Source organism: Sturnira hondurensis, unplaced genomic scaffold (genome assembly GCF_014824575.4).
Source record: "Sturnira hondurensis isolate 20B ecotype Veracruz unplaced genomic scaffold, ASM1482457v3 Scaffold0008640, whole genome shotgun sequence".
Taxonomy (NCBI): Eukaryota; Metazoa; Chordata; class Mammalia; order Chiroptera; family Phyllostomidae; genus Sturnira; species Sturnira hondurensis.
In genome coordinates, this window is record NW_028081271.1 from 8,956,849 (window position 1) to 8,977,477 (window position 20,629).

General features: G+C 45.9%; 1 protein-coding gene across 2 annotated transcripts in view; it reads left to right on the forward strand.

Moving 5' to 3' along the window:
* The first annotated feature begins 240 nt into the window (after window positions 1-240).
* The window catches only part of MTUS1 (microtubule associated scaffold protein 1), a 129,256-nt gene continuing 108,867 nt past the window's right edge, over window positions 241-20,629 (forward strand). For both annotated transcript variants that reach the window (XM_037055250.1, XM_037055251.1), the window contains exon 1: window positions 241-322. The gene's annotated coding sequence lies outside the window, so the exon portion shown is untranslated. The remainder of the gene's footprint in view (window positions 323-20,629) is intronic.

The window sequence follows — 20,629 nt, forward strand, 5'->3', positions numbered from 1 at the left end:
ATTTACAAGTTTCCCGAACTCCCCGCCCTCGCTCCGCCCCGCGGCGGCCAGAGAGGCCCGGGGGCGGAGGAGGCTGGGGCGTCTCGGACTCCGGGATCCCTCCCTGCCGCAGCCACCGCCTCCGTGCGGTTGGGGGTGGGGACCGCTCGGGTGTCCCCAGGTGCAGACGCTGTCCCGCGGGCACCACTGCACCGCAGGCCGCCCGGGTGGACCTGGCGCGCCTCCGCCGGGGGTTCCAAAGCGCTCTCGGGCTCGGAATGCAGGTCTCCCTCCTGCTGCGTCTGCTCTCCGGAGGGCTCGGCGTTGGCTGGGTGGCGCGGAGGTAAGTGCGGAGTTGAGTCCATTGCTGCCACCCAGCCTGCCCGGGGCGGGGATCGCGGGCGACGGCGGGAGAGGACGCGGTGAACGCGCCCGTCCCGAGGTGCCAGGACTAGCCTTGGGGAAGGGGGCGGGCATTCTAGGGGCTTGTGTGCCAGAGTTGGGGGAGAAGGGTGGCGGGACAGCCCTGGCGGAGCGCAGGCTGCAGGCAGCCGGTCTCACGTGGGCACAGCGCAGCTCACGCGGAAGGGACCGATGCGGACCTCGTAGCTGTCACCTTGAAAGTGACCGAAGGGGTTTACTGTGGACTCAGGGAAGCAGACTGACAAGCAAGTACCCTCAGCGGGTAGCCGCCCACCGGACCCCGGAGCCTCCAGGGCGCAGCAGTCGCAGCCCTCCCGCTGGGCGCTTTGCTGGGGCTATTCTCAGCATAAGGAATCCGGGCTGAAATGGCTTTGGTGGGGTTGCTGCGCTTCCCCGGGGCCTCCCGTCCCGCGCCTCACCACTTCCTGCGGCTCCCTGGTGCCTCTCCAGCTCCCTGGGAACATCCACCCCTAGGGTCACCTGGGTGGACTACTCCATAACAATTAGTGGGCTTCTGTGTTTATGCGCCTTGAACGAATCTTTTCGTTTTCTTCTCAAGACATACTCTTTTCTGTTATTTGTTGATTTTTACTCAGATCAATTGATTTTGGAATGAAAATGGAGAGATTGGTTCTGCATTTGGCCTGCATGTAGTTTCACATACTCTATTGGTACTGTTTCTGTAGTCAGTGAACAAATAAAGGAAATCCAGTGTGCTGTGTTTTGTGTGAATAAAATCAAAGTCTTAGGCAAAACGGGGATGGTGATGAAAGCGTTCATGTTTTACCAGGGGGTAGGGATTCGACCGTCAAGGTCCAAATCCTCAGGCCTGGGCTGGAGGGTGGGCTGGGAGGTATTAGTCTCGCTCCTTCCCTTTACTCCTGGGGGGCGGGGTGGGAGTGAAACTAACTGCTTCCTGGGAACCTAGGCCTTCCCTAAGGAGGATAGATACATCCAGATAACAGGATTTGGTTGACACTAAAAAGATTTGCGAAGTTGGAATTGCAAATTCTGTAGACAAACTCCTTTTCCAGGGATGATTAAGGCAGGAAATGATGGACAATTTAACTGGAAACAATGATACCCTGTTTGTCTAGTGCTTTACAATGTGTAATGTGCTTTCATGATTTCTCTTAAGTGCAATATTCCATAAGGGAAGTTTTGCAAAGAAATGATTAGGAACTAGTTGCTGAGGAGTGGACTCTAGTTTAAAATAATGTATACTTATCTATTTAACTCCCACCAACTTTTTAAACCTCTTCTTTTTGAAATCACCCTTGTGCTGGCAGGAAAGCTGCACCTTTGCATTAGGTGTCGGCGGTGATTGAAGGTTACCATTCTTGAGAATGTCCTAGGACTATAAGATTATAGCTAGATTTCTTTGGTTATTTCTTGGAAACAAAACTACAGTTATTAGACTTAAGCATATAAAAAGCAGGTCACTGATTAGCCCTGTTCTCTTGGTCCTCTCATGATTTTGAAAACAATGCATGCTTGCTCTGTAAAAATTGGCAGATTAGAAAGAAGTGGGAGAGTTAAATAATTCAATTATCAAAAGATAATCACAATCAATATTTTCTTAATATTTGTTAATATATAACAAAAAGATTCCTTACAATAATGTGGCTTATACAACTATACTGTTGCATGGTGATTGTTTCTTTTTACTGCTTAACACATCATGAAAGTTCCCATGTTACTACAATTCCTCCAGAATCTTGTTTTAGAATCTACATAATATCATGTAGATGTAACAGTTTATGTAACCATTTTCTTAGAGCTGAACTTTTAACTTATTTCCTACATCTATTATTAAATATACACGGATGCAACGAATATTCTTTGTAAAACTTTCCAGAGCATAGGTCCTTGGATGGAGTCCTCCAAACACAGTTGATGGTTCAAAGATCTCTTGGTACTGACTGATTACTTGCTTTCCAAAACCTGTTGTACCAAAGTGTGCTCCTGCTGGTTCTCCGTAAGAATACCTGTGCTCCTACAGTCTTGTTAATATGGGAGTGCATCCTTAAAAGTTAAAATAATTCTTGCTAGCTTTGTAGGTGAGCAGTGCTATCTCAATATTTCCATTTCCATTTCTTTGATTACAAATAATGTTGAGCATCAAAACATGTAGTTATTTTCCATTTTTTTCCCTTTTCATTGAATGTAGTGCCAGTTTTTCTCTTGGGGTATTAATATTTTTCTGTCAATTTATAAGAGCCTTTTATGGATTGATATACTTTTGCCTTTTAGATTGTAGATATTTTTCCCATTTTTCTCTTTGGTAAAGACAGCACATATTTGTCGTGGTTTTGGTTTATAAAAGTTTATACATTAAGGTAGTCACCTTTGTCAGCTTTCTCAAAAATGAAATTTTTTAACACTCCTAAGTCATAGTTTAAGAACTACGTATGACAGTGGCAGAAGGTGACTTTCAAAAGAATTCCCCCTCGGAAGACAGTTCTGGGTTAGATTCTTTTCAAGTCCATGGTACAAACCTGCAGGTCTTAGAATAGGACTGTTGCAAAACAGACTGTGTATGTCGATGAGAAGTAGTCCCATATGGTAGACCACTGGGAACAACCCCCTTCCGAATAAGAACAGAACGTTTTCAATTCCAGCGAATAAACAGCTCTCAGACCTGTTGTCCTGTGAGTGTGTACACGAGGCTCACAATCCATTTACTTTTAGTAGCTCATCTGTAATAGTATGATTTTGCAGAATTATTTTTCTACTCATTATCGTAGTTTATCTTGAATTGTTGACACGCGTCTTTCCTGATGTCTAGTCACTTGTCTGTGTAGTTTATAAATTTTTTATTAAACTGTTTATTTGAGGAGGGGGGAAAGTCTTCTCGATTTCCCAAACTAGAGTTACCGCTCCAGACTGTGGAGGCTGAAGGCCGCCCTGAGGGCCTGTGCGGGCCCCCATGAGGGTGCTGTCCGTCAGAGGCCAGGGCCTTCTAGTCACTCTCCGTCTTTCAGAGCCTAATAAAAGGCCCCAGGGACCAGACATGGGTCGGGAGCATGAGATCAGGGCATGGTGTGTGTGTCTGGGGACACTCAGATGCGGCCCAGGCTCTCTCTTGGGGCAGTGCAGGTGACCGCCACCACTTTGTCAGCAGGTCCTTGGGCAGTGGTGGCCTGAGGCCTTCGGAGCAGTGACTGACAGAGTGAGGGAACACATCAAGTATCTTTTTTTTTTTAAGAAAGAGAAAAGAGGGATTAGGTGATACAGTATGACCATAGCCAGCCTGAACCTTGGTTCAGAAATGCCTGCTGTGATCAGGATTCTTTTTCCTTGGCTTAGGGCAATCTGCTGTAACTAGGAAAGGAGTTTGACCATCAGTTACCACTACAAAAATTTTATTTCTAAACCAAGTCTTATAAAACCTTGCCCTGATGATAGTTATTTTTTTTTAAATGACCTCAGTAGTCTTTGAAAGCAGCAGTTATGACTTTCATGTGGGCAGTTATCCATGTTATTCATGCATGGCATTTTCTTATTCACTTGGCTCAAGATAAAAAAAAGAGTTTTCCATTTGGGGGATGACCGAGTTGGGGGCTAAACCTCACTGTGTGGATAGAGACAGCCTAAAACTTCACTTTCATACGCTGGCACCTACTCTGCTGTTTGCGATCGCCCTGAAGGCTGACTTTTATACGGTCAAGGGAGAGATGGTTTGTTTAGCACATTTGGAGCGCGAACGAAGTCCAGTCTAGAGGTATTTGACTTAAGGAAATAAGAATACATATTTGCATACAAATATGACTTAAGAATATATATTTGCATACAAGTCTTTGATTCCAAAACCTTTCTGTGGTTCTTCAAAGCTAAGTGGCCTCCACTTTAAACCCCCCATCCAAAAGAAACAAAAATGTATGTACTTAAAGAGAAGTTGTCTTTAAGTCTGGCTAATAGAGCCAGGTCTAAACTAATGCATGGTCTTGTGAGCCCATTCCTTACCTAGCGGTTTTATTTCATTTGGGAGTTGTAAAGACGAAGGAGAGTGTTCAAGTCCCCTACAATTTCTCTCGAGGAAGGGTGGAGTTTATAGTAGGGTTGAAGAGATTCCCTTTGGGCGGTAAAAGAAGATGACGAGCAAGGGCAGGCTATAAGTTTCTCAGGCCGGCTGGAAAGGGTAAAGGGAGTCACAAGGGACGGACTCCGGATAGTGTGGTTTTGTCTGTGCTGCGCTGGAGGGCAGGCCCAGCCAGGCTCCCAGGCCAAGGGGAAGGTGGAGGAAAACAGATGGAATGGGAAACAAGGCTGGCTTCTTGGGAAGGTGCTAGGACGCTGCCATGGGAAGTGGGCTTAAGGCCGTTAAATGACCTTATTCTTTCAAGCACTTTTAAATATTTGTGCCTTGTCTGTGGATATTTAAGCTCCATGCAAAGAAAGGTAAATTAGCGTTAAGGTTTGAGGGCTGGCCCATCATAACTGCCCCCCCCTGATCCTCTACAACTAACTGAAATATTTTAGGACATTTCATGTCCTAAATGGTCATTGAGAAAAAGAATCCCCTCTGGGAGAGGGTCACACTTAATCAGAAAAGCAGGAAGGAGAGGTGTAAAAATACATTCTTGGGTAAGCAAACATATAGCTTAAATAATATGTCTGCCTTTGTTTATTGAGTCTCAACTATTGGGTTAGCTTGCTTCCATACTTCTTCTGGATTGGAAACTTGCTAATATTTAACTCGGGCATTATTTACTGAACATACGGGTTGTGAAGGAAAAGTCAATATTCCTTCACCTTATTTTAGATAAGCAATTCTGTGTCTAGCAGTGGTTCAGTGCCAGATGAGTTCTCTTTTATATTGATCTCATAGATGGTTTTGATGACTTTAACCATGGTATGAAGTGGAAACTTCATGCCCCTTTAAAGCAGAGATCACTTGGTTAGCTTCTGGAACCAGAAGAGAAGCCAGTGTAGATATAAGCCGTCTCAGGGATGACTTTCAGACCCAGACTGACCCCTTCCCCCAACCTCTGTGTCAACTTGAGTTGTACTTACCAGAATAACTACAGGTTAAATCGCTTTGTACTATTAAAAATCTATATTTTATTATGTATGAAACCCCTGCACCATAGTTATCTCATTTAAGCAAATTATAAACTTGAACCATATTGGCACATTTCTACTAAGCTCACCCAATAGATTGTAAAACCAGAGAGGATTATGGAAGTCCTACTGGCTGCTGAGAGAGTAAGAAAGATTGGAGAAACAGAAATGGGTTGCAAAAAGTAAATTGTTCACTTATTTTATTAGCTCTTTGATCTAGACCTTTTCTGTAGAACCAAGTGTATATAGGGTATAGTTAGGATTGTTTTCATCTTAAATGGTAAAAAAGGGCATGAATAAAAATCCTTGCTCTTAGAATATTAAGTTTGATTTTCATGAGCCTCAAATGTTTCATTGAACACTTTCTGTGGGCCAAACACCGTGCAAGGTAGAAAGACTGAGATATAGAAAAAATCTGGCCTGGGTTCTCAGGGGAATCTGTCGGAAAAGCCTCAACCACTGTAAAAAGTGCAAGTTTGGAAGTTTTAGTGAGTGTTCAGGTTGCTAGGAATGTTCTCCCAAATTGTTAACATTGTGCCCTATGCTGGGTATTCTGCCTGCGACCTTGACCAAATTTTCATAAACCTAAGCTGGTTTGACAGTGTCGGTCATGTCAAGACTCATGATCTTCGATCGCTTTTCTCTCTTCCTTCTCCACAGGAGTTGAGAGGCAAGATACTCAGCACTGCAGTCTGTGGTTTCATTACTTTCTCCAGATAATCTTTTTAGTGACTTTTCCCAGTGTCTTATTGTTACATCTTCTGTGTTTCTTGAGAATAGGGTATAAACCTTATCGTGCTGGATACATTGCACTTTTGGAACTCTTTGTCCCAGATGTAGCCTGGGATAAATTCTCGAGAGCTCTGATGGCGTGGAGTTTGAGGAGTTGGTTGCAGCTACTAGAAGATCTTTTTAAGCCTCAGATACTAGTGTCCTTATTGTTTTCCTTGACTTTGCCCTCTTTGTCCTTCTTGTCCTGATGCCCTGGCCCCTCATCCACGCTGATATACACAGCAAGCAGACGGAGGAAGGCAGTTCAGCCTGTGCAAGACGAAGCCATCAGTAGTCAGGCCAGTGTACAGGGTGTAAGGGGCCTATGCCTTCTGAGCGATATTTCTGTTTTCAATCAAGTACCGAGCATGCCCACATGCAAATACTGGTACAGAAGTAATTCCGCTGGTGAGAGTTCATGACATTCTCCAGGGACGCAGACAGTTACAAGTTGACAGCTGCTCGTGGATGGAGACTGGGGCTGTTTCTTGTTTGGAGAAATATGTATTTACATTTTAAAGAGGAATTCCGATGGATTTTCAGTCTGGGATGGTTCTTCCTTTTATTATTTTAATACGATTCTCGTGTCTCTCAGTAGTTTTGCCTTTCTGGAAAACTTTTTGATGGTTCACTAGAATTGCTGGTTTATTGAATTTGATTTAATACTCAAGTATGGACTTTTTTGTTTAATGCTTAAAAATTTCTGATGTTGCTTTATGGGATATATATGACAACTATGGAGAAGGATTTGCTAGTTCACTTTTATTCTGAGATAAGAAGAGTGAGTCTAGTCAATGAAAAAGGATTGAGATAAGAACAATCCAGCATTCTCCTTTTATAAAAAAAAAAACTTAAATAATTATATAATGGATGTGACTATTATGGTAGAAAATGCTGGTTATCTTTTATTATGCTAAATATTTTAAATGTATAACCTTATAGGCACATAATCAAATGAAAACTATTTTCTACTTACCTTGTATAACTAGAAATGAACAGGGCACAGAGTTGCTTTTTTCCTCTCCTTCCTCCTGTTTTATTTTGAAATTAAAATTGGAAAAATAAAACAAATAGAGGCATGTCAGCATTTTGCTAGATTTCGCTCACCCTAGTGACCATTATGAAACCTTAGAGACATACTTGATTATAGAACTGCAAAAAAATGTTATGGGCATCCAGGAATGTGATGGAGTGTGCACCGACTTCTAAATTAGACCCAACTGGGTTCCTGTGTGAGATCTTCAAGGTCGCGACACGTGATTTTGGGTAAGTAATGTCATTGCCTTTGCATTGCACAGCTGGCCTCATCAGGGCAGTGGGAATAATACCTGTTTCCTGGGATCATTCTACCACAGCGTCAGGCAGGTAGAAGGTAGTGAGTAAATGCTACTGACCTTCCTTTGTTTCTTGTTCTAAACCTCGTCTGATTCATGGATAGGAAGGGTCATTTACACTCCTCCACTCACCTTTGGTGGAGGTGTTGCTTGGGCCTGCATAGGAGCCTGGAATTTAATAACTTTTGCTCTTCCTTAAAAAGAGTTGGTCTGTACCAGTAAGAGTTGAGATTATTTATTCTTAGACTCCAGCTTTGTAACCCCTTGGTTTTCTTGAGGATTTGAGTTTAGTGAGTTGCTGATATTTTGTTGTATTGGAGCTACATTTTTAAAGAAATGAAAGCAGATACTTTCATCTTTGCTGAAGTCTGTAAATTCTGTTGCTGGTTCGCTATCAGCACATTCTAAAAGTACTTAGAGTTGAGTCATCACTTTGAACCCACACAGCCCTTGTGGATTTTAAAGTACCAGCATCCCTGTTCTAATTTTTAACCCAGGGCTTAGTCCAACATTTATAGTTAACAGTTTGGGTTGTAAAAGGTTACTGTTTCATATATTTACACACTAAGGCAACTCTGAATTTTCCTTTTTCAAGCAAAGTGAAATAATAACTCCATGTGGTTTTGGAAAGTACCTTGTCAATTTGACATTAAGGACATTTTTATTCACTTATCACAGCAACTCTGTGAGGTGTGCAGGGCCGGTTGTGAGAGCCCTGTTTGGTCCCGGAGGAGAGTGAGGCCTGGCACTGTTCAGGGAGATGTTTGCATTACGGTGTGTTATGGACCGAGGACAAGGCCCAAGTCTCCCTTCCCTCCTGGTCCATCCCCTACTCCCAGTGCTATGCTGTTACTTGACCACTTTTAGTTCCATGAGAAGTAGTAAATTGCTGTTGCTAGAATTTCCTTCACAAAGACATGCACTGGTGTGGGTATGGACCACTTTAGATGCCAGCGCTTAGACTGATGATTTGTCCTTTTTCCAGCATCTAACCAATGAACATGAAACAGAATGCTAAGTCTTGCAAACCTTTAAATTACTAGCATAAATACAAAAACTGATAGCTACAGATCATTACAATGATATGTTACATTTCTGTGTGATTTTATAGTTTTCAGACTTTTTTTCAGGAGGAACTAAATAAAATTTTATAGGAACAGTCACTTGAATCTTTCCATTGTACAATACATTGTAAAATGCACCCATTTTACAGTTACCAATCCGAGATCATGTATGTTGAACAGGGACTAATATTTGCTTTTCTGAAACACTTTTTAATAGAAATTTTGAATCCTATTTTCCTTAATTTAAGCTGCATGCAGGCAGGTAATTCTTGGGTGAGTGGAGCTAACCCCAGGTAGAAATTTAGCTAGGAGACGAGGCCCGGTATCAGTCAGAACTGGCACGAGAATGTGCCATAAAACTACAGCTGTACCCTGGAGAGTCATCGTGGCTTCTAGCCTGAAGGTCAACAGCTCTCTGTTACCAAAGTGACTTCTAAGGAATGCACAGTGTTAGGACTGGAAAAATCCCTGTACGTAGGTTGGCTCTTCTTTTGGGCTGCTCCTGCAAGGTCGATGTGAACGTACATTGATCTCCATTAAGGAACTCTTATTTGCCATTGGAAAGACTCACAGAGGTAATCATACTCAAGTAAAGGCTACAGGAAGTGGGTGGTTGGCGAAGGTCGGGAGATAGAGTGTGAGGTGCCAGCCAAGTTGCGCAACTGCACACGCACAGGGCTGGTTTCATTTGGCCGGGACGTGATTCAGATGGAAAATTATTTCCTTTTGGCCAAGTGGACTTTGAAGAAACATGACAACTCTCTGAAAGTTTTGAAGGAGCTGTTCAGAGTCACTTAACCCTTTCAGGAAGAGATTTTAGTTTAGCTTTAAACTCTGCCCTGCACACGCAGTCCAACTTGACCTCCCCTTAAAACCTGTGTTGCTTTTTGGGCAGTTTAACTAGCTGTATATAATTTAGAAACAAACAGGATGTGTAGAGTCTTTACATCACTTTTATTTTCAAGCCCAACTGTGCAGTCCTTGGCGGTGCCCTTTATCTGCTGCATGTAAGTGGTGGTTTGGTTTCAGTTCTGTACGTTTATGGGCACAGTCCCTTCTGTGTTGGCTCAGTGTGATCCAGGGACTTACTGTTTGGATTCATATTATTTACCGATCTTCGTGAAAAAGCTTCCTTTTTGATGGAATTCTGGAAACTATGGACAATATGATGTATTATCCAGAAAAGCTAGAATTTTTGTTCATCTTGCTGTCGGAAAGACACAGAACAGTGTTGTATGTTCAGCTGCTCAAAAGGAAGGCTGACTTAGAGAGTATTTTAGGCTTTCGGGTCTGTTGGTTTGGGATCCTAGACACCTGGAATGCGGGGGTCTGTGGCTGTGATGGCTGAGAGGGTCGTGGCCAGAGAGCAACTCCTGGAGGAAGGTCGAGGTGAATATATTCAGGAGGTGATAGTAGAACATGAAATCCTGCGTGAGTAGGGCATGTTCCGTGTCTGTGAGATCGCACCCAAATGGTAGTTGGTAGGTGGAGTCAACGTTCCAGGTCTTTAAATTAGGTATGAAGGAATTAGTTGGAAGGCAGTTTACAGCGGAAGAGCCGGAAAACATCTGCAAGTTCCAGTGTGAATTAGTGGATATATTCCGGAATATATGCTGCTGTCTACGGAAGAAAATTAGAGATAAAATTAAGTACCATGACATGCATCTAGCTTAAGTGTACAATTATGAGAGTTTTGACAAACACGTATCTATGTAGCCAACGCTGTCTGTCTGTCTGTCTATCATGTCCATCACCCCACAAAATTCCCTTGATCTTATAAATGTGTCACGAAACGCTGGTCATGAGTACAATGAGGATAATAATAAAGCTTGTTTCTCAAGGCTGTGGCCATTAAAGCAGCAGCAACTACCAACTGTGCGTGAGTTAGAAAGTTTCCGAAAATCTTTGTTAATTCTTCAAATAACCCTTAGGCGATGCATGGTGATTGTGTTGTCAGTGTTTACAGCTGAGGGAAACAGGCCGNTTGATCTTATAAATGTGTCACGAAACGCTGGTCATGAGTACAATGAGGATAATAATAAAGCTTGTTTCTCAAGGCTGTGGCCATTAAAGCAGCAGCAACTACCAACTGTGCGTGAGTTAGAAAGTTTCCAAAAATCTTTGTTAATTCTTCAAATAACCCTTAGGCGATGCATGGTGATTGTGTTGTCAGTGTTTACAGCTGAGGGAAACAGGCCGAGGTTGTTTTTGGCCTGCCCCAGGTGGGTGAGCCCGTCGCTGAGCACACCCAGAAGCCCGCTCCAAATAGACATGCCCTCCCTGCTGCCAAAAGTCAGTTGATTTTATTCCTGTGGGAGGGAGGGTGGAAGGGGGATCACGGTGGCACATTTGACCGGGGGTCATGCCCATTGCTATTTATTAACTCTGTTTCTTGGACCAGGCACCGGCCGTGCAAATGTCAAGTATGACATCTCTAAAAGGGGCAGAGGTGGGGAGGACGGCCGTGACAGCGCCCTGTGGGCGTGGAAGTGCTGTGTGCTGACTTTGTTATCTTTACCCCCCGAAGAGGTAGCTGCTTGCCACCTCCTCCTGGCCTCACACACTTTGCTGACTGTGGCTGGACCAGTAGGGACCTGACACCATGTCCAAGGGAGACAGTCTCCCCCTTGCCAGTCCCTGATGCCCTGAACGTCGCGGACACAGCTTTTCCGCGCACAGGGCCTCTGGCCCTCAGAACCTCCAATAGTTTTCCAGCTATTAGAGCAGCCTCACTCTACAATACCTGTCAACTCTGGTAGGAAAGAGTTTCTTTTTTTTTTAAATTCAGTGTGAGTTGGTGGGAGGTGGACGAGCTCCTAAATGATGCAGAGAACTTCAGTGATGCGTCCTGGCCTGAACTGAATCGTTCTGTGCGTGCTTCCGGAGGACGAGGCACTCGCCCAGGGCCAGCTCTTAAACACACCACCTAACTGCAGGATTTAAGCTTGGCCAGTTCAGACCTCCTGTCCAGGGCTGTTCCCTCCTCCTGGGATGGTTTCCCTCTCTCCCTGGCACACTCAGGTCTGGGGGCTGCCTGGTCCCTGAGTCGTGTTACAGTACTGTCGTGTCCGAAAGCGGCTGAGGCCATCCCGTCCAGGGGGTGCCTCGTGGCAGTCCCGGCCTCTGCTGAGGTGCCCCCTCATGCTTGGGCTTTAGGTGGCCCTGTCCACATGTGCGCTGGTTTCTGTGGCCTCTGTTGGGGCTTCCAGGGGAGGAGTCAGCACTCACCCTTGATCTCCCCCAGGCCTTTTCCTAGCCATCGGACCTCCCAGCACTTGTGTTAGGTGTGCCTTGCTCTCTGGTCCTCGGCTTTGATCTTCCTGGAGCGTTGGGACACTGTCCTTCCTGTCCCATCTGGTGGCCTCCCTTCTCCTGCCCTCTGGCTGCCCTTCCCACCCAGCCCTGAGCTCCTGAGTGGGGACTCCGAACCAGGGGGGCCTGAAAACAAAGTGTTTACTGTCACACAGCGACATGGAAAAAAAATAAATAAGGCACTCAAATTTTCATCACGCTAAATTTCTGTGATCTCAACTAAAAGAATGTTCTCTCTTCTGCATGACACGCCCCCTTCCCTTTTGTGTTTAAAAAAATGTTCTTTTATGACATGTGGGCGGTAGTAAAAATGTCCTTTTCTAATTGTTGGTAGTCGTAAAAAGTTCTTTTGTGTGACGTGGTTTTAGTGGCGGAATGAAAAGCTGGCTTTCCTCTGTTGTGTCTCCAGGTTTCAGGAGGGGAGATTTTACTAGTCCATAAAACCCACGGGGCGGCGAGAGGCACTCACCTGCCAGTTCCGTGCACCTCCTGTTCTTCAGGGAGCTGCCCCGGAGCGTTCCCTCCATGGAGCCTGTCCTCCGCCTTCCCGTAGGCTCTGGTCGCTTCTGCTTTCTCAGTTTTCGTAATTTTTTCGTGTATTGTCTTGTCTTCTCCGTTGCACTGAAGCCTCTTTGAAGGCTCCTTGAAGACAGGGATCCTCTTTTGCCCCTAGCAGAGCAGCTGGCACGTGGTAGGCCATTAATGAATGTTTGTTGAATGAATGTACGCTTTTGCAGCACAAAGTCCCTTCACAGTGAGGATAAGGGAGTTGGCAGGGTGGCGCACAGGTAACCTACCCCTCTGCCACCAGTTGGTTTCTGTGGGACTAGTGCCAGGTATGGGTGCTTGCTTTGGTAGCTAATGGGAGGCTGCGAGTGCACTAAAAAATCACAGAAAGATTCTTTTCCCTTTTTTTGCAAGTTTTTGGTGTAAAGAGAACAGTTGGGAGGAAATTGGAAAGGTTTATATTGCTAACGAAAGTGTCTTGTGTTTACGTAATGGGGGAGAACAGAATTATATTCTCGACTGCAAATGTGGATGAATTAAACCACAGTGCTGTCTCGCTTTTACAGCTGAACAAGGAAGTGAGTATCCAAGAAGAGAAATGTTATTTCATTTAACTTCTGATTGAAATATTTCATAAGGGATTGGAATCATTTGGAGAAAGGCATGAGGGGATTCTGGAATTATTCACTTTAAAAAGCCGGGCTCTAGAATGCCACAAATATTTATTGAGTGAGTATTTCCCTCCCATTTTTAAGTGCAGATCTTCACTGCGTCCATCTCTGCCTTTGAACCCGGAGCCAGCCTGTCGGGCTGCCCGCCCCCCACAGGCCTGTGCAGGGGTTGGGGGGAGCGGTGGTCCTGGCCCCGCTGGTCTGCGATGCGTTGGCCCCAGCTGGGCTGCAGGCTGCAGTGGCCGACAGAGGCAGCATATTGCTGAACTGTTTCTGTCGGGAAGTTATTGCTGTGGGTGGCTTGTTCAGAGAGGTTTCTGTCTGGACTGAGTTTCATGTTCCAGTGAGTTCAAACGCTGCCACAAGTTGTTGTGTGTTTGGGACCCAGACCTGGATCGCTTTCCTGGAGCTGGAGGCTTTGCAGGAAATGTGTGAGCGTAGCAGTGGGAAGCTGAACGAAGCCACGTTTATGAATTTCCTCATTCTTCTGTAGCTCAATGTGCCCATTTAACGCCTGTTTCTCTTTTAAAACAAATTCTACCATGTCTTCCCCTGAGTCTATTGAGGACAGATTCTAAGATCCCATAGGGAGAAATCCGATCAGAGAAACACAAAAAGTAGCCGATTTCGGAGCAGTGAGGTTTTGTTCTGTCTGTAAAGGTGGTGGAGGGGACATGGCTGAGTTTCTTGCTTCCTGGGGTCCACGTTGTGTTATTTTTGTCTTCTTGGCACACTCCTGCCCACGTGTCACCATCCTGGAGCTCCAGAGGAAGTTGGACAGGAAGGCACCTGACAGGTAGGGGGGGACCTGACTCACCTTCAGGGCCAGAGACTCCCAATCAGCAGATGCTCACGGCCAGGCCAGGACCACTGAGTACATCTTCATTATTCCTTGGACCTGCTGCTCTGAGTCAGGCCAGCCTGTCTTCTCACCTACTGGAGCCACTGTGTTATCCTTAAAGTTTTCATGAGGTCTTCACATTGTCATCAGTGGGGATCTGGAGACCAAGTATTTTTGCTGTGGTCAACTTGTGGGTTCAGAAAAGATGTGCAAAACTCAAGTCGGGGATGAAGGAAAGGGACCAAGTTTGGTCTGTCATGAAGTCCTTGGAGGAAAGGTGCGAGATGAAATACATAAATGTATTGTCCCTCTGCTTTTTAGATGTGCTCTCCCGTGAAAGTTCAGTTGTTAAAACCGTGAAGCCAAGTTGGAGGTTTTTACGCTTCATTATAGTAGCGAGATGGGAAAACCAACCTCACATTTATGGTGAAAGTCATGTTCCTATGTCAAGTCGTCTTTGATAGAGGTACAGCGGTAGCTGGCGTAGAGTTTTAAAGTCAGACGTAGTATTTCGTGTTTCTGGTAGGCCTGTTCCAATTACAGTTCCAATTAGTACATGGTCACACTGTGAAATCGCACAGGGGGATAGTTAACTTACGACACCGTCTGCGTATGGTCTTCTTTTTTTGAAAGGTGACTAAGATTTGAATATTTTAATCAATAGCAACCTCTTTCCAAGGCTGTTACACAAATCTGAAATCTTAATGTTGCCTGCTGGACATGGTATTTCAGGAAAAAAAAATCTCATTACTGAGTCGTTTCCAATTTTCCAGCACATGGATTAGAAGTATCATAAGATTAGAAAATCTTTCATCTTTGCCCCCCATCCCCCCCCGCCATGAAATATAGGCATTCTGTGGACTGGCACATTTGGAGTGGGAAGCCTAGGGAGGGGGTCAGTAGGGCTAAAAGGTCGTGACCCTGCTGACCTTGGAGGGCGGTCCACCGTGCACACTCAGGGGCTTCCTGCCGTGTTAGCAGAGGAAGGTTGCTAGTCCTACTGGGACTTGCCTGGCTTCTGGAGGGTTTCTCTCTAAAGATCTTCACATGAGTATCTAGGGCCAAGTCGGAAATCAGAGGGAGGCCGTGGTCCTAAAAATAGCCGCAGCCTAGGAGGAGGGCCTGAATGGGGGGAGCCACTGCTGTCCTCTGGCTTCCGTGAGGAGGTCCTGTGGGGAGGGGCTGCCCGTGGGCAGGCGTGAGAGTGGAGGGCACAGGGAGTGTTTTCTTCCCGGCTTGTGTGGGGGAAGTAAACGATTCAATGATTGACTTGACCTTAGCAACTTTTACTGAGTAAATATTGGAGGCCTTTCTTTCTTTCTTTCTTTCTTTCTTTCTTTCTTTCTTTCTTTCTTTCTTGCTATGAGGCTGGGTGTAGTGGGATATATTTCTAGATGTTTCTAGTTTGCAAGGAAATATTTTGTATGTAGCGTCAGTCACAGTATGTTTGAGGAATGGAAACAGTAGCGTGCCTTGTTTCCTATACTGCCTGGGAACACAAAGCGAAGTGTTGTGTGAAGACTTGCCCGCAACCGGTCATTTGAACAAAGACCTATACATTTAAAAAGAAAATTGTGGGGAGCGTTATGTAACACTTACTAATACCTCTTTGGATACATTGGTGCACATTTTATGTTGAAGTCGTATGGGCTAGAATAAACTTCAGTCTGAAATAAAGATACAAACTAGTCTTCCAGAGTGGTAGCTGTTTTGTGATTGGATGTAACATATTCAAAACTTAATATTTACTTTAGAGACTTATTTTTTTCTATTTAAGATGCAGTCAGACCACTTTGGAAATGTAAACAGTCAGTGGCCAAAGGCCAAGAGCCTCCTTCTTGGTCCCCGGCCTTCAGGGTGGTTATGGGGGTATGGTTGGATAAGAGGGGGGAGTATTTTGTTGGAACACTCTCTGAGTTTAGGAATGGTGGTTACTGATTTTCCGTCATTCTTCCAGTGCTTCTCAGAGTTGACTGTGAAGTGTAAGCAACATTAATCACCTGATTTGGGGGTGGCAGTGAGGACTCCCTTGCCTTTGAAGATATTTCTTGTTGTCTTTGGCGCAAAGACTAACCTGTTGCCAATTGTTCCAGATCAGGGGGTTTGTTTTTAACATTACGTGTGGTGAGAGACATAGAAGGTTTTGAGAGGACGTTTGCGTGAGCTGAATTACAATGCAGAAGGATCATTCTGCTTGCAGTTTGGAGAATCATTGTAAGGAAGCAAGAGGCTAATGATTTGCTCAATGGTGGCTTTGATCTGAAGTTAGCAGTGAAGGTGAAAAATGGTTGCGTTTGGGGTGTATTTTAAGGTAGTACCTGTTGGAGTCACTTTGGGGTGAGAGGGGAAGGGGAATCAAGGCTGGCTCCTGGGGGTTTTGCATGATCAGCTTGGGCTCATGGTGATGTCTCTCTGAGAATAAGGAACGCTAGAGCCAGAAGGAAGCTGATGGGAGACTGCAGGCCTGGAGTTCTCTAATTTTAGACAGTGAAGTTCAAGGTGCCAGTTAGATAGGCAGCAGAAGATGCTGAACTGGCATTGGGTATTCCCATCTGAAGCCTCAGGGAAGAATCAGGGCTAAAACGACCCTTGTGGGGGTTGCCAAACAGAATGCACTTAGAACAAGATGTGAGGGTAGGAGAAGAAGGGTGAAGGGCCTGAGCCCTGCCTGACGCCCAACATTCAGAGGCTGGTCAGTGAAGAAACCAGCAACGGCATTTGCCACGGAGCAGCCTGTGAGTCGAGGGGGGTGAAGACAGAGTGGTGCCTGCAGTCTCGAGATAAAAGGCCAGTGGGGAGGGGCTGCTTGTGTGGATGAGCAGAGAAACTGGGTTCTTCAGATGGAGTCTAGTCCAGGTGAAGGTGCTGTGACGATCACTGAGATGACAACAAAGGACTTAGAATATGGCGTACACTTAGTCGCTAAAGCAGGGGCAGGGTTTGAGAGGACTGCCTCCAGCTTTGAAAACAGTTGTGCTGTGGCTGAAATGCTGTTCAGCAGTGTCACGTGCTACAGAGAAGTCATTCCCCGAAAGGGAGAGTCAACGGTAGAGGCAAACTTGATGGTCGTCTTACTTCAAGAAATTGCCACGGCCACCCCAGCCTTTGGCTGCCGCCACCCTGATCGGTCAAAAGCCATCAACACTGAGCCAAGAGCCTCCACCAGCAAGAAGATTACGACTTGTTCAAGGTTCAGATGGTGGCAAGCATTTTTTAGCAATAAAGTATTTTTAAATTAAGGTATGAATGTTGCTTTGGCTGGGTGGAGAAATCAGCAAGATCTGATTTACAGTCCACATTTGTCGAACGCTCACAGAAACTGAGACTTCGTGCCTGAGACTTACGTGGATACAGGGCTGTTTCTTGGACGGTGCTTGTGGTTTGGTGGGACCGTGCAATCCAGTTGAGATTAACTTGACCCCAGAGACAGAGTTCCTTACTAAGCGGGCCTTGAGTGGAAATGCTCCAAGTGGAGGTCATTGTGTCAGCCTTACTCTGGAAATAGTATCCCCAGTGTTAATGAGTAGTTTGTGGGGTCCAAGCACCTCCATTTAACCGTGAAATGCCTCCTGGAAGCCTGTTCCTATGTCCTGTGACTCAGCGGGCTTGTGCGTGTTGTGCTCACTTTGACTTTTAGGCAGCCCCTGGAGACCCCTCGGTTGGCCAGGCTGCCTCACCTGGGGTCTACACCTGAGCTCTCCAGGGACCTGCCCCGTCTGTTGGCTGTGGGTGGGGCTGTTCCTCCCAGCGCTGCCTTCTTCCTCTCTGACAGCCTTGTCTAAGAACCTTTCCTAGCCGGTGTGCCCCGGTGACTAGCACAGTCTTACTCTTCTCTCAAACCGCTTATCTGTTTCATGACTCGTAGTAACAGAGCAAGACTTAAACAAAGATGGCAGCAACAAGACTTGCACACGTGAGGTGTCTGTTCCGGGGCACAAGGGGGTTCTTTCGCGGTGACTGACCAGGTCCAGCCGGCAGCTGTGCAGGGCTGCAGCGGTCAGCATGGTGAGGGGTGTGATGGTGTGGACCAGAGGTGTAATTTCCACTCCTTAACAGTTAAGGAGTAGTTACATTTATACAGTCCTAAAATTATTTCGGCCCTTTGAAGGCGACCACGAGGCTGACGTGGCCCCGGTGAAAATGAGTTTGACACCCCTGGTGTAGACCCTCTCCATTCGAGGAGTTAGCATTTGCCATCTCCAGTATTCATGAGGCTGCCCCAGGTTTGAAGGTCTGGGGTGTAATGTTGACATTTTCCTCCACTTCTATGGATTGGGAAAGCTGTAGCAATGAAGGTAAACCATTAGTCCTGGCACTTCTAGTTTGTGGTATTGCCTTCGTTATAATTGTGATAAAGTATATATGTAACATAAAATTACCATTTTAAGCATTTTTGAGTATATTATTCGATGGCATTATGTTCATTCACGGTGTTGTGTAGGCATCACCACTGTCCAGTTCCACATTTTATCATCTTCCCAAGCAGAGACTTTGGACTCATTAAAGAATAATTGCCCATTCAACTTTCCCACTTGCCCTTGGTAACCTCTATTCTACTTTCTGTTGCTATCCATTTACCTATTCTAGGTACCTCATGTAAGAGGAATCATACCATGTTTGTCCTTTTGTGTGTGGTCTGTTTCATTTAGCATGTTTTCAAGGTTCATTTGCTTGTAGCATGTGTCAGAATGTCATGCCTCTTTATGGTTGGACAGCATTCTATTGTAGCGGGTGGTGTTGCCTGTCCTCCCCAGAGTCACGGAGGACAGGCAACTTCTTGGCTTCTGCTGCCTGACTCGGAACGTGTTCTTGGCCATGGAAGTAATGCCCCAGTTCAGTTCAGCCTCTCGGTCTTTATCCACGTGCAATGGGCTCAGCGGGTCTTTCTGAACCGCGTGGTGCTCACACCAGGGATTAAGCAGGTTTCCGTGTGGGGGCCAGCCTGGGAACCTAATCCTCATTCATAGCGTTGCTCCGGAAGAATTAGTTTTGACCAAACATAAATTTCCTGGTGAGCTCGGGAAGATACACTGCTTTTAGGGGACCGTAGGCTGGGGACCACCTGTACCTGCAGCATAACCAAGGAACCTCACGAGTAGAATGGAGGTGAGGGGGGGGAGCGTGTTCAGGGCTGCAGGGTGGGAAAAGCAGGGGGCTTCGAATGAGCTGCTTTGCCCCTGAGGCCCACACACTGGTCCTGTGCTTTGAGTCCGAGTCTCCACTCAGAAACACGAGCTGTTGATCCCCGTGTGTGGAGGTGTCATGTCTGTACACTGGTGGACAAAAACAGAAGTGATGAGGGATGTCTGGGAGCGCTTCCTGGGAAGTCCCTGCTAGGTCTCGGGGCTGGATCCAGAGTGCAGCATCTTTTGCTAAGTGTGCCCTTGTGAGTGAAGGCTGCCGACGGGCATGCTGGGCTTTCTGAGTGCTTCCACCAGCTCCGAGCGCCTCCAGGCAGCCTCCGGTTTCCGTGGCTCATAGAAGACCCTGGCAGCCCCCTCCCTCATGGCTGCACTTGGGTTTGGTGGCCCCAGCCACCGCAGAACACTTTACAAGTTTTAGGTTCAGAGACACCAATTTCCAGTGATGCTGAATTCATTCTTTTCGTTCCTTGGGTTCTGAATCCTGGTCTTTCTCTTTCACAGCCTGCCTTTCTTTCTCTTGGATCCTCACTGGTGTCTCAGGGAATAAGGACAAGTGCTTTCTCAGCCTAAGTTGCCTTTTCCAGACAAGCAGGGGAAGGAGGGGAGGCTGTTTGTGGGTGCCTGTTGCACATGCTTAGGAAGCTGGAAGGATGCTTTAGTTCATAGCAGGTCATGCCTTAGGAAGATCAGTGTCTTCCAATTCTGGTGTGTGGATTATAGTGGTCTTGTTCTGTAGTCCTCACAAGGCTCCTCTGATACCTTTTTCAAAGACCTGTGCCCACGTTTTCTCGTCACTTCTCACCGCTCTGTTTTTTTTTGGGACAAACCACAGGAGTTGGGCCGTTTCAGGAACTGTAAGGACTACCTGCCCTGCTTCTTTACTCTCCCAACCAAGTAAGGATCTGAAATGTTCTTACTCCGGTCCTTCTGTATCACTGAGACTAGGTCACAGAAAGGGCTGAACATAAGATGTTTAGTTCTTGGCCTACTTTCCCTTTGTAGGAAAATGTAATCTCTTTTGAGACCTAGTAGGGAACTGAATGTTCTGGTTTCTTATCTTAATTGGCATCGGCGATCGTAGCCAAAAGTGCTTCCTTGGTATGACATCAGTAGGAGTGAAGCTGGCCCCTTCTACTAGGAAGCAGGTCCAGGTAGTTTGGTTTTAGCAGACGCACCACCCCGCTGTGTTTACTTTGTGGCAGGAGACTTGAGACCAGGAGGCTGCAGGGTAAGGAGAGTGAGGGGTTTACTCTTGTTCGCACCGGCGGCTTTGGGGCACAGACTGTGTCACACGTTTCCTCGGTGTAAGGCATCTTTACACACTGTTTTAAGCTCTTCTGTTCTGTGTAGACGGGCCTCTAGTTTCCGCAGGCTTTCCTTTTGGTGTGTTTGATGTTCTTAGTGCAGGATTAATCTGTGGTGCGCCTGCCGTCTGTCCTCAGCTGGTTTAATACATAGTGATAGAGAGGAAGAAAATTGGGGTTTTATCCACAACGCACATCCTTTTTCTCTTCCTCCC